Source organism: Pelophylax lessonae (genome assembly GCF_965119305.1).
Source record: "Pelophylax lessonae genome assembly, chromosome: 2".
Lineage (NCBI taxonomy): Eukaryota > Metazoa > Chordata > Amphibia > Anura > Ranidae > Pelophylax > Pelophylax lessonae.
Window position 1 is genome coordinate 339488942 of NC_138769.1, and position 12122 is coordinate 339501063.

Genomic DNA, 12122 nt, shown 5'->3' on the forward strand with positions numbered 1-12122 from the left:
TGTGTGGGGGATATTATTGTAGAGAGTTTCCACATCAATGGTAACCAGAATGGCATCGGTGGGTATCGATAGGTTTTCCAAGATTTGTAAGAGATGTCCTGTGTCTTTAATATAGGAAGCTAATTTGGTGACATGAGGTTTGAGATGGGCATCGATAACCTGACTCATTTTTTCAGTGATGCTTCCGTTCCCGGAGATGATTGGTCGACCTGGTGGGTTGAGGGGGTCTTTGTGCACTTTCGGTAGTGCGTAAAAAGTTGGCACACGTGGATGTTTGGTTCTAACAAACTCCCAAAGGGTTTGAGAGATAGTATTGCTGTTGTAAGCCTGATCTACCAATGCGTAGAATTCTTCATTGTAACTGTGTACCATGAGAGGGGAAATTTGTTTATAGTACTTTTTGTTTTCCAGAATTTTGAGGCACATTTCCTTGTAATTTTCATTATTCATTAGTGGCACATTGCCTCCTTTGTCGGAGGGTTTTATTGTAATATTTTCATTGTTTTGTAGTTCTTTGAGTGCTTTCCTCTGTATTGGAGTGAGGTTGGTTGAATGGGTGGTTTTAGGTCGTTTTTAATTGTTTTGTTTTTACTAGTAATGGCGGCGATCTGCGATTTTTAGCAGGACTGCGACATTGTGGCAAACAGATCAAACCCATAACTGACATTTTTGAAACTTTTGGGGGTCCAGTGACATTACAGGGATCTTCCAGGGATCTCTGGAAGAAGCTGTGTTGGGCGCGCAGCGTAACGCGTAGGACGCCAAACCGGAAGTGACGTAGCGGCGATATTGATTGTTATGCACTGAGAAAGATGAAGCAAAATGTGAGTCTGTTTTTTTAAAACATATCTAAATAAATAGTCAAACGGTACTTCACTATTGTGGCCCATTTATTTTGAGATACAACGAGTCTACATATACCCCTCGGACATATCGGTCCATAAAGGAGGATTTTGGGTACAAGGAGCCTGATCCATACGCCATAGAGAAGGAGGCATTACCATATATAAGGCAAAGGCTGATTATATAGACAATTGAGGTGAGCGCTTAGGACACCTAGTGGCCACTGCATGATTTTTTGGAAAGAAGAGTCATTTAAACACACACAACTTGATTTATTCATTTAATTTATTTAATTTATGGACACTTTGGCACTTTATCACCCTTTGTAAATTGTATTTATTGATGGTTTATAAGCACATATAAGCGTACGCTTCTCAGCGTACGCTGAGGAAGTCCCGCCCACGGACGATACGCGTGCGCAAGGGAGAGGAGATCTTGACGTCACTCGTAGCCCCTGTCAGCAGAGCGTTCCGCTCTGTCTGGAGACCAGCTGGATTGCTGTACTGCTCGTTTTTGCATTACCTTGAAGTAAGAGGCTGTCCATTTGTTTTATCAATAAATTGTGGTGTTTGAAACATATTGCACTATGGTCTGCCCCCTTTCTATTACATGGGGATCGTTGTGAACACCTTAACAAAAAGGAGAGATGCCCTCTGTGATTGCTGTCCTGGTCAGGATTTTCACATTGCTGGGAGTGTACTTTTAAGGCTGTCTTTTCACAGCCTACAGGTGAGAGGCTAGCACCTCTGGTGAAGGATTGCACTGAACAAGCACTTGTGTCCTGTTTACTGATCAGCACTGAGCACTTTCATTGGGATTTCTTATTGGACTGTTTTCTCCTCTTTTTTACAAGACTACTATGTGCCATTCATAGACATATCAGTATCAGAAATAGGAAATATTGGAGCAATATACTCTTTAACCACTTCAGCTCCGGAAGGTTTTACCCCCTTAATGACCAGGCCATTTTTTTGTGATTCGGCACTGCGTTGCTTTAACTGACAATTGCGTGGTCGTGCGACCCAATACCCAAATACAATTGATGTCCTTTTTTCCCCAAAAACAGAGCTTTCTTTTGGTGGAAAAAAAATATATATTTTTTACTTTCTGCTATACAGTAAACATTCCCAATAAAAAGAATTAAAAAAATGTTTTTTTATTTTTTAATCATTTTATGCCAATTTGTATTCTGCTACATATGTTTGGTAAGAAAAAAAAAATCCCAAAACGTGTATATTAATTGGTTTGCGCAAAAGCCACCCTGCCACAGTAAATCTGAATGGGGTGGGCGGCAAGTGGTTAAAGATCTCTCTCTCTCTCAGAAAATTAGTTGCGACTATGTGTACACTACCAATTCCATAATGCATTTCAGGAGCAAGCAAAAGAGCTACATTTCTAAGTACAGTTACACCATGGAGATCATATGTATCCACACCCTCTAACAGAAGTTGGATCACAGAAGCAATTTGGAAAAGGTACTTGGAATTAAAGTGGAGCTCCACCCAAAAGGGGATGTTCCACTTTAGGGCTTCTTACCAGGCTCCAGTTTGTGAAATCGATCTTTTGGAGGGGGGGAGAGAGTATCCGATTTTGACAGGTACCCGCTGCTCCCACTTCTGCTCCAGTTGCCTTAGGTGATCAGAAGTAAAAATTCTCCTTCCCCCCTCCCTCCTGACGTCTTCTGTGACACATGTTAAGTTCCAGAAGGCTGCAGGACCAGTCACAGAGAGCAGAGCTGCTCGCACATGTGCAGTGGGCACCAGGCTGTGAAGCCACAAGCTGTCACCGCCGAGTGTGCAAATTAAAGGATGCCGGCGCTGGCGAGGGAGGACACTTGGAGAACACAGCTGGAGTGAGTACACTGCTGGATCGTGTGATAGGTGAGTGGTTGTTTATTTAACCACTTGCCGACCGCATGACTATTTACTGCGGCGGTCAGCCCCTCACAGGCAAAGCGACGTACGACTACGTCGCTAGCCTGTGAGGCTCTAGGGAGCGAGCGCTGAAAGGAGGCGCGCTCCCGATCCGTCACGGACCCCCCCCCTCGCGTGTGTGCCCAGTGGACCGCGATTGTCCGTTACAGCAGGAGAAAGGCAGGCGGCTAATGTAAACAAAGCCGCCTGTCATTCTTCCCTGTGTAATAATGTAGATCATACGGTTCTGCTATGTAGGACCGTTGATAACTGTTCTTACACCTCAAGCCACATCCAATCACAGTTAGAAGCACGCCCCTAGGGACACACTTAACCCCTCCCTCTCAAATAAAGTTAACTCCTTCCCTGCCATTTTTACAGTAACAGTGCATATGTTTAGCACTGATTAGTGTAGTAATGTCACTGGTAACCTCAAAAGTGTAAAAAATGTCAGTCAAGGGTCCGATCTGTCCGCCGCAATGTCGCAGTCCCGCAAAAAAAAAAAAATAACGCAGATCGCCACCATTACTCGTTAAAAAAAAAAAAAAAAAAGACAAAAATCTTTCCCTATTGTAAACGCAATAACTTTTGCGCAAACCAATCAAAATATGCTTTTTGCGATTTTTTTTCTTTTACCAAACATATGTAGCATAAAACAAATTGGCCTAAAATGTTAAAAAAAATTTGATTTTTTACATATAAAAAAATGTGAAAAATATTGTTATTTTTGCAAAATTTACGCTTTTTTTTTTGTTTATAGCGCATGATCAAAAAAAAAAAAAAAAAAAAAAAAAAAAAAAATCGCACAGGTGATCAAATACCACCAAAAGAAAGCTCTGTTTGTGGGGAAAAAAAGGACGTCAAATTTGTTTAGGTACAGCGTCGCATGACCTTGCAATTGTCTGTTAAAGTAACGCAGTGCCAAATCACAAAATAGGCCCTGGTCAGGAAGGGGGTAAAATCTTCTGGGGCTTAAGTGGTTAAAAGTCATCAGCTACAATTTTTGTTCTGACTTCAGAGACTGGAGCTCAGCTTTGAGAATATATACTTGAATAGAATATATTTTTGTTTTAACTAGAGTTTAGGGTCACTTTAATTAATAGCAATTCTAGCAGAAATATTGAGCTAATAAAAATCTCCCATGTAGCTATAGCCTAATGAGGTGACTGCCAACAGGTTAATAAATCTCTCAGTAGTAGGATACTAAAAACTACCCGTAAAAGTTAAAGCCACATATTGGAGATGTCCAACAGTCACTAAAAGATCTGAGGTACTGTCATCCAGAGCAACATGTAAGCAGTGACCATCAGGATATACAGTACATCAGCCTTTTGTTTCTTCAGGGGTGCCTTGGCGAAATTGCCCAAAAATTGGATACATGATGGATTGTGGACAAAGTCACAGGTTTTCATAGTGCACCATTATGACCTTCTAGCTGCCAACATCCTAACAACCAATGGCATCATCAGTTTATATGGAAGATGTCAGTTGCCTGCATAGCATCCTTGTTTGACCCTCTCCTGCCCCTCCCATCAGCATTGGGCTCACATTAGCTGAGTGATGGAGAAAAACGGAGGGAGAAGAGGAACGTTGGAAATGGAATGCTAGCCAGTATGTTTGCAAAAGTGTATTTTCTTGTGAAGAATAAATCACCTCTAACATTGGGTGTCCTACATGTGTGGATGTTGCTGGAAAAACTTTAAGAATAGTTTTTACATTTTAGAATGGGCTGCCTCGAGATCGTCCATAATTTGTAAAGGGTGCCTTGACTGAAAAAAGGTTGATAAACAACACTTGCCATATTCCACATCTCACCAGCAGTAGTCTCACTGCAGAAAGTAATTACATAAAGTATCATAATGCTCTACCTAAACCAACTAAAGAACTATTTTTATCTAAAAATGACAGGTCATAAGACGCCACAGTGATTTAAATACCATAGTTATTTAATACATAATTACAACTATTTCCATAAAAAGTATACTTTACGAGCCCCTATACTCAATTGTTTTTTTAGCATACAAGATAAACCTAACAATCGTGTGCCCATTGAGCAAGAAATTTAGAACAGTGGCATGAACGTAGATAGCAAATGTGTGGATGGAACAAATGGGAACGGACTTGTGAAGAGGCAGCAGACATAACAGTGGCAGGAGTCGTCAAATTAAGAAGTGCTAAAAATGTGGCATTTCTAACAATAGCCTAATTAATGGTTTCTATTGTTAGCCAGGTGCTGTAGAGACCACAATAATACAGAAGATGGGCAAGCAGAACAGAAGACAGAAGCACAGGCACCATATGATAAATGGGTTCCAAAGACCACAAAAAAAAAAAAAAAAGCACTATCACTACATGCAGTTTTACACTGGCTCCAATCCATGTTTAATCCATGGTACTATGTGCAGCACTGCATTGACATTCATTTAGAAAGGTACCCGAACATGCACATTCAGTAGCTGCCAATGCACTTTGTCTACAGCACACAACGTACATACCATTACCTCCAAAGACGTGCTGGTAGGTTAATTGGATCCTGTACAAAATTGGCCCTACTATGTATGTATGTGAGTTAGGGACCTTAGATTGTAAGCTCCTTGAGGGCAGGGACTGATGTGAATGTGCAATGTATATGTAAAGCGCTGCGTAAATTGACAGCGCTATATAAGAACCTGAAATAAAATAATAATAATAATAATAATAAAAAATAAATTGTGGGGTATTGCATAGCTAAAAATGCTACATATGCTTTTTTTTGTATATTGGAGGTATGCTGCCTTTACCACAGCACACATCAATGCACAGCTGTGTGAAGGGGCTGTTATAGATGACTAAAGAATGGTGGCAGCTCATGTGCAGCAAGGCCCTTAATTCTGAAAACAGTGCATGCCATGTACTATATTTCTGTCTCATGCAAAGTGGCCCCTTTTCCTTCTGATCCTCCAACATTTTTCTGTGATATGTACAATTTTCACCCCTCCTGCGCTGCCAGCACTTTCATCAGTGCAAGAGAAGACAAACATTTATGCAGAAACTGATGTGGAAGTATTTAAAATAAATAATAAATTGGTGCAATCATAAAGTGTAAACAATAGTGTATAAATAACCTCTATTCACAAAATAAATTCACCCAATGGCAGCTTACATTCATAAAGTGTCTTTCACTAAACACATAAGCAAATAAAAAACTCAAAATTGCTTCAACCAAATCTGTATACAATTAGTTCCAGATAATACATTAAACAGTGCAATATCACCGTGCAGTGCAAAAATCAGACTTGAAATTCACTTCTAGGGAACAGATTCCTGGAAAAAATTATGATAAAGAGACCCTTAACCACTTAAGCCCCAGAAGATTTTACCCCCTTCCTGACCAGGGGTTTTTTTGCGATTTTTTACTGCGTGATTTTAACGGACAATTGCGCGGTCGTGCAACGCTGTACCTAAACGAATTTCACGTCCTTTTTTACCCACAAACAGAGCTTTTTTTTGGTGGTATTTGATCACCTGTGCTATAAACAAAAAAAGAGCGCAATTTTTGCAAAAATAACAATATTTTTCACTTTTTTTTATATGAAATTCCCCCCCAAAAAAATGTAAAAATCAAAATTTTTTAACATTTTCAGCCAAATTGTTTTATGCTACATATGTTTGGTAAAAAAAAAAAAAAAAAAAATTGCAAAAAGCGTATATTGATTGGTTTGCGCAAAAGTTATCGCGTTTACTAACAAAGGGAAAGATTTTTGTCATTTTTGGTGTTTTTTTTTTAACGAGTAATGGCGGCGATCTGCGATTTTTTTGCGGTACTGCGACATTGCGGCAGACAGATCGGACCCTTGACTGACATTTTTGACACTTTTGGGGTTACCAGTGACATTACTACAGTAATCAGTGCTATATATATGCACTGTTACTGCAAAAATGACACTGGCAGGGAAGGGGTTAACTGTATTGGACAGGGAGGGGTTAAGTGTGTCCTAGGGGCGTGATTCTAACTGTAGTGGGACAATGCTATTGGTGTAAAAACAAAGATCAACGGTTCTACATAGTAGAACCGTCTGATCTTCATTTTTACACAGGGGAGAATGACAGGCGGCTTGTTTACATAAGCCGCTCTGTCTTTCTCCCGCTGTACCGGCGATCGTAGTGTGACCGGCGGACATCGGGTCCGCCGGTCACACGCCCGCACTCCTCCCTGAACGAGCCGAGGCAGGCGCGCGCCTCAGCGGGCGTGCGCTCGCCCGCTATTGGCTCTAATAGCAGTGACAGGCGAGCGACGTAGATCTACGTCACTCTGCCTGGCCGGGGCTGACTGCCGCAGTAAATATACTGTGCGCAGTCAGCAACCGGTTAACCACTTGCCGACCGCTTACCCCACATATACTGCGGCAGGGCAGCTCTCCCAGGCACACCGACATATGGGTACAGTCGCTTGGTGGCAGCTAGGGGGTGAGCCCGCTCCCGATCATCAGCGGGGAAGCCGATGCACGGGTCAGGCGGCTCCGATTGCCCCCCGATACCCACGATCATTCCCCGCTGAGAGAGAAGGACGGTCGGCTGTTGTAAATACAGCTGACCGTTCTTCTCCCTGGAATGATCATAGAGCCCATGTAATCCTTCTATATAGAATCACATGTCTCTATGGTCATTTCAGAAGCCACGCCCCCCCCACAGTTAGAATCACTCCCCTAGGCTCACATTTAACCCCTTGATCACCCACTGAGTTAACCCCTACCCTGCCAGTATCATCATTACAGAAACAGTGCATATTTGTAGCACTGATTACTGTAGTAATCTCACTGGTCCCCCCAAAAGTGTCAAAAATGTCAGTTAGGGGTTCGATCTGTCCACTGCAATGTCACCGCCAAGCACAAAAAATAAATAAAAAAATTAAAAAATAAATAAATAAAAAAATCGTAGATCGCCGCCGTTAGTAGTAAAAAAAAAAAATTACAAATCTTTCCCGTAGTTCGTAGAATGTAAACATCCCTTGTAATAGAAATAAGCATGACAGGACCACTTTATTGTGAGATCTGGGGTCAAAAATTTTTAATGATAAAAAAGGGGCTCTTTAAATGCTTTGCTAGGAGATGACTTTTGACATCGCTCCGGTCCTCCAGGGGCCATCTTGCCCTCACTCGACTTCCGGTCTGTGAGGAGCGCAGACCGGATCCTTTTTCCTGCTGCCGCTGGGTCCGGTAAGCGGGGAAAATGGCAAGGAAGCGGCGGGAGGGGCACCTTTCCCGCCGCACCATAAGGATGATCCCACCCTGGGACCACCCTTATAAGAAAGAAAACTGCCGGCAGTTTCAAAAGATACCGAGGTTATGGCACTTATCTGCTGCCATAACCCCGGTATTTAACGTCAAAGTACCGACATAAATCGATGTAAAGCGGTCCTGAAGTGGTGAATATGCATTTTAATATGTATTTTTATCATTTTAGAATTAATAAGTGAATTTTCAATTTTTGAATGTGTCATGTTGATGTATATTAAGGTGTTATTATTGAATTGATCTATGTCAAGGTGAGAGGGTGGCTTAAGTTGGCATGCTCTGTTATTTTAGTCCATTTCAAGAAAGAGCAGTGTCCCCAGTTCTTTTTAGCTTCAGTGACCCCTCTCTCTTTCCTGTGAGGTCTTTCGGGTATTACGAGTGCCGAGACAGAGTATCGTGGAGGGATCGTTTACTTGCAAGGAAGGCGGGCGCTGCTGATCAGGCTTAGCATAAATAAAACAGGACGTTGTGTTGGCTCCATCCCTACTGACAAAGTCTATGCTTAGACGTAACGCGTATAGGGGGCGAAGCCTGCGCACAGATGTTACATCTCTGCCATCCTAGTGAAGGTGTATACGAGTGAAGGATTACTTTGTGAAGCTTGTTTAGTCCGCACTGCTCAAGTGCCTGCTTTGTAAGTGTACCATCTTGGATTTTTAACCACTTGCCAACCGCCCAACGCACATTTACTGCGGCAGGGTGGCTCGGCTGCCGCTAATCAAGTAGATCTGATTAGACACAGCGGGAGGCAGACCGCGGGAGGAGTGGGCTCGATCGCCACCGGCCTCCTGTGATTTTTGGCAAAATTGACAGGAGAGCCGTCGGGTATGTAAACAATGCAAGACGGCTCTCCTGTCAGAGAGGCAGGGAAAGATCATGTGATTCAGCAAAGCTGAATCACTGATCTCTCTCTGCCTCTGTTAAATCCTTCCCCCCTACATTTAGTAAGCACATATAGGGAACACATTTAACCCCTTGATCCCAATCGTGTTAACCCCTTCCCTGCCAGTGTCATTTATAAAGTAACAGTGCATATTTTTTATCACTGATCACTGCATTAATGTCACTGGTCCCCAAAAAAGTGTCACTTAGTGTCAGATTTGCCCACCGCAATGTCGCAGTCCCAATAAAAAAAAAAAAAATAAATAAATATCGCTGATCGCTGCCATTACTAATAAAAAAAATAAAAAGTCCAAAAATCTATCCCATAGTTTGTAAATGCTATAACTTTTGTGCAAACCAATTATTATACGCTTTTTTGGGGAGTTTTTTTTACCAGAAATATGTAGTAGAATACAAATTGGCCTAAACTGATAGAAAATTCGATTTTTTTAAAAAAAAATTTAAATGGGGAATGTTTTATAGCAGAAAGTAGAAAATATTGGTGTTTTTTCAATATTGAGACTATTTTTTGTTTACAGCGCAAAAACGAAAAACCGCAGAGGTGATCAAATACCACCAAAAGAAAGCTCTATTTGTGGGGGGAAAAAAAGACATCAATTGTATCTGGGTACAGCGTCGCAAAACCGCGCAATTGTCAGTTAAAGCAACGTAGTGCAGAATCGCAAAAAATTACCTGGTCATTAAGGGGGTAAAACCTTCCGGAGCTGAAGTAGTTAATGTTGAATAAACCAGGCAGACAGAGCACTAGAGGGTGTGTTATTTTGTGTCCTCATATATACCGTGGAGGAAGTATAAAGCCCCGTACACACGAGTCGAAATTCGGCTGGGAATTTTCGTCCGACGACCGATCTGCCGATTTTCGGCTTGTTAGTATGGTGCTCTCGACAACCGACTCCGACTTTTCGGGCTAAAAATATTGGTGCGCAGGCTATAAAATTTTTGTCCATCGCCAAAACACGTTCGATTTTCGTGCAGTCAGTACAGATTTCGACAGGGAAAAATCTTATGAGCAAGACTGGGCATGCTCAGAGATGAAAGAACACAAAGAAAGCAATCCAACACATGACATCACTTCTGAAGTATAATTCTGTCGTACGGGAAAATTTGTGTGCAGTCTAGAGCACATTCCAACCAACAGACACCACTCTGGACAAAAGACGAATGACTGGTCGGCAGAAATTCGTTGCGTGTGTACGAGGCTTAAGGAGGAGAGGAGTGAGCAGTATCCTGACTAATATCTCTAGAGGGGAACAGCTCTATTTGACTCACTGGTAACACAGGAGTCAGATGTTAAGGTGAGCAGACTGTTTGCACAGGTGGAAGTGAGCATCAGCACCTTTCTCATGTGGAATTTCTGCACCAGCACTTTATAATTTATATTGGCACTGCATGGAGGAACCTCACTGATGAAATGGGTCATACGACACACATTTATATGGACTTTTTAGAATATTACATTAGTATTTATTCATTTTCTGGCACTATTTAATATTTTTGAATTTCAAGTCTGATTTTTGCACTGCACGGTGATATTGCACTGATTGGATGTATTATCTGGCACTTATTGTGTACAGATTTGGTTGAAGCAATTTATTTTGAGTTTTTGACGCTGCATTTTATTAGATTTTTTTGATGTGGAAATATACCATGAAGTAGGGAGGGGGGTGTGTACAGTGAAATGTACATTTAGACTTGTGAGGAAGGGGTCATTGCACATAAAATGTGCTTTGCATATTTCACCACATAAACCTTTTATTTTTTTTTAGTAACAAGTAAAACAAAATTTCAGCTAGATGTCAAGGTATAGTTTTCCAATGTATAAAGAAAAAAGGGAAAGGTCTTGATTGCATAAAATATTGATTCCACTTGCAACCTGTAAATAAGCTAAGGTTAACCCACTAGCCTTCATGGCCTCAAAAGAAATACACTTTCTGGAAGGCCAAAAAACTAGTTAAATAACATAAAAAACAGCATCATGAAGACCATCGAGCTATCAAAAGGAAGCCTTAGTAGAAAAAAAAAAAAAAAAACACCCAAAACACCTTTAATAAATCCATTTATAAAAAAATAAAATAAAAAAAAACGGAATTTTTGTAAAATCTTACCTGTAAAATTCCTTTCTCTGAGTCCTCCGACAGTCGCCGCCTCTTCATATTCGTCACATATGGGGGGTATTAGACTTTGCTCCGAAGGAGTAGCTAGGCAACAGAATATGTTAACAATAAAGCTTTAACATATCCCACCCTCAAGGGGTGGTCCCCTCAGTCAATACCCTCCTACTTCCTGCAACCATATATCAGTTTTAGTGGAATAGCAGTAGAGTATACAATCAAACCCCAAAAGAGGGGCGGGGGCGGCGACTGTCGGAGGACTCAGAGAAAGGAATTTTACAGGTAAGATTTTACAAAAATTCCGTTTTCTCTTACGTCCTCCGACAGTCGCCGCCTCTTCATATTCGTCACATATGGGGACGTCCCAAAGCAGTGCAAACATGAGGGGTGGGAAACGCATCCGCGCCGAAAGGCAACGCAGTCTCCACATCAAAGAAAGGAACCTTACCAAAGGAAGGAAACCAGCTGGGCAACAGCAAAAATAAGTGCTCAACAGGAGCAACAACCCAGGAAAAGACAAAAAACCAGGGGATACAAAACTTATCCCAACAGCCAGGAGTCCCCAACAAGGGACCCTAGGGAACAGCCGCACTAAGAACCTTGCGGCCAAAGGAAGCATCCGCCGATGCCTGAACATCTACTTTGTAGAATTTTGTGAAAGTGTGCACGGTCGACCAAGTCGCCGCCTTACACACCTGGGCTACAGAAGCCCCATGACGACAGGCCCAAGACGTACTCAGAGATCTAGTAGAGTGCGCCTTCACAGGCACAGGGGGAACCTTCCCCTGCAAAGCATAGGCCTGTTCAATGGTCTGCCTGATCCATTTGGCGATGGTAGAGGCCGAAGCCGCCATGCCCTTCCGAGGACCCTCAGGAAGAACAAACAAGGAGTCCGTCTTTCGAAAAGACTCAGTCGATTTAAGGTAAACCCTTATCGCCCGAACAACATCCAGAGAGTGCAATCTCACCTCCTTTGGATGCTTAGGCTTCGTGCACAACGAAGGCAAGACAATATCCTCATTAAGATGGAATTCCGAAACTCGTTTCGGCAGAAAAGAAGGATTAGGTCGCAAGACCAC

The 12122-nt window shown here is 42.0% G+C and overlaps 1 protein-coding gene across 1 annotated transcript in view; it reads right to left on the reverse strand.

Moving 5' to 3' along the window:
* EPB41 (erythrocyte membrane protein band 4.1) overlaps positions 1–12122 on the reverse strand; it is a 367791-nt gene that overhangs the window by 337149 nt on the left and 18520 nt on the right. The window lies entirely within an intron of this gene.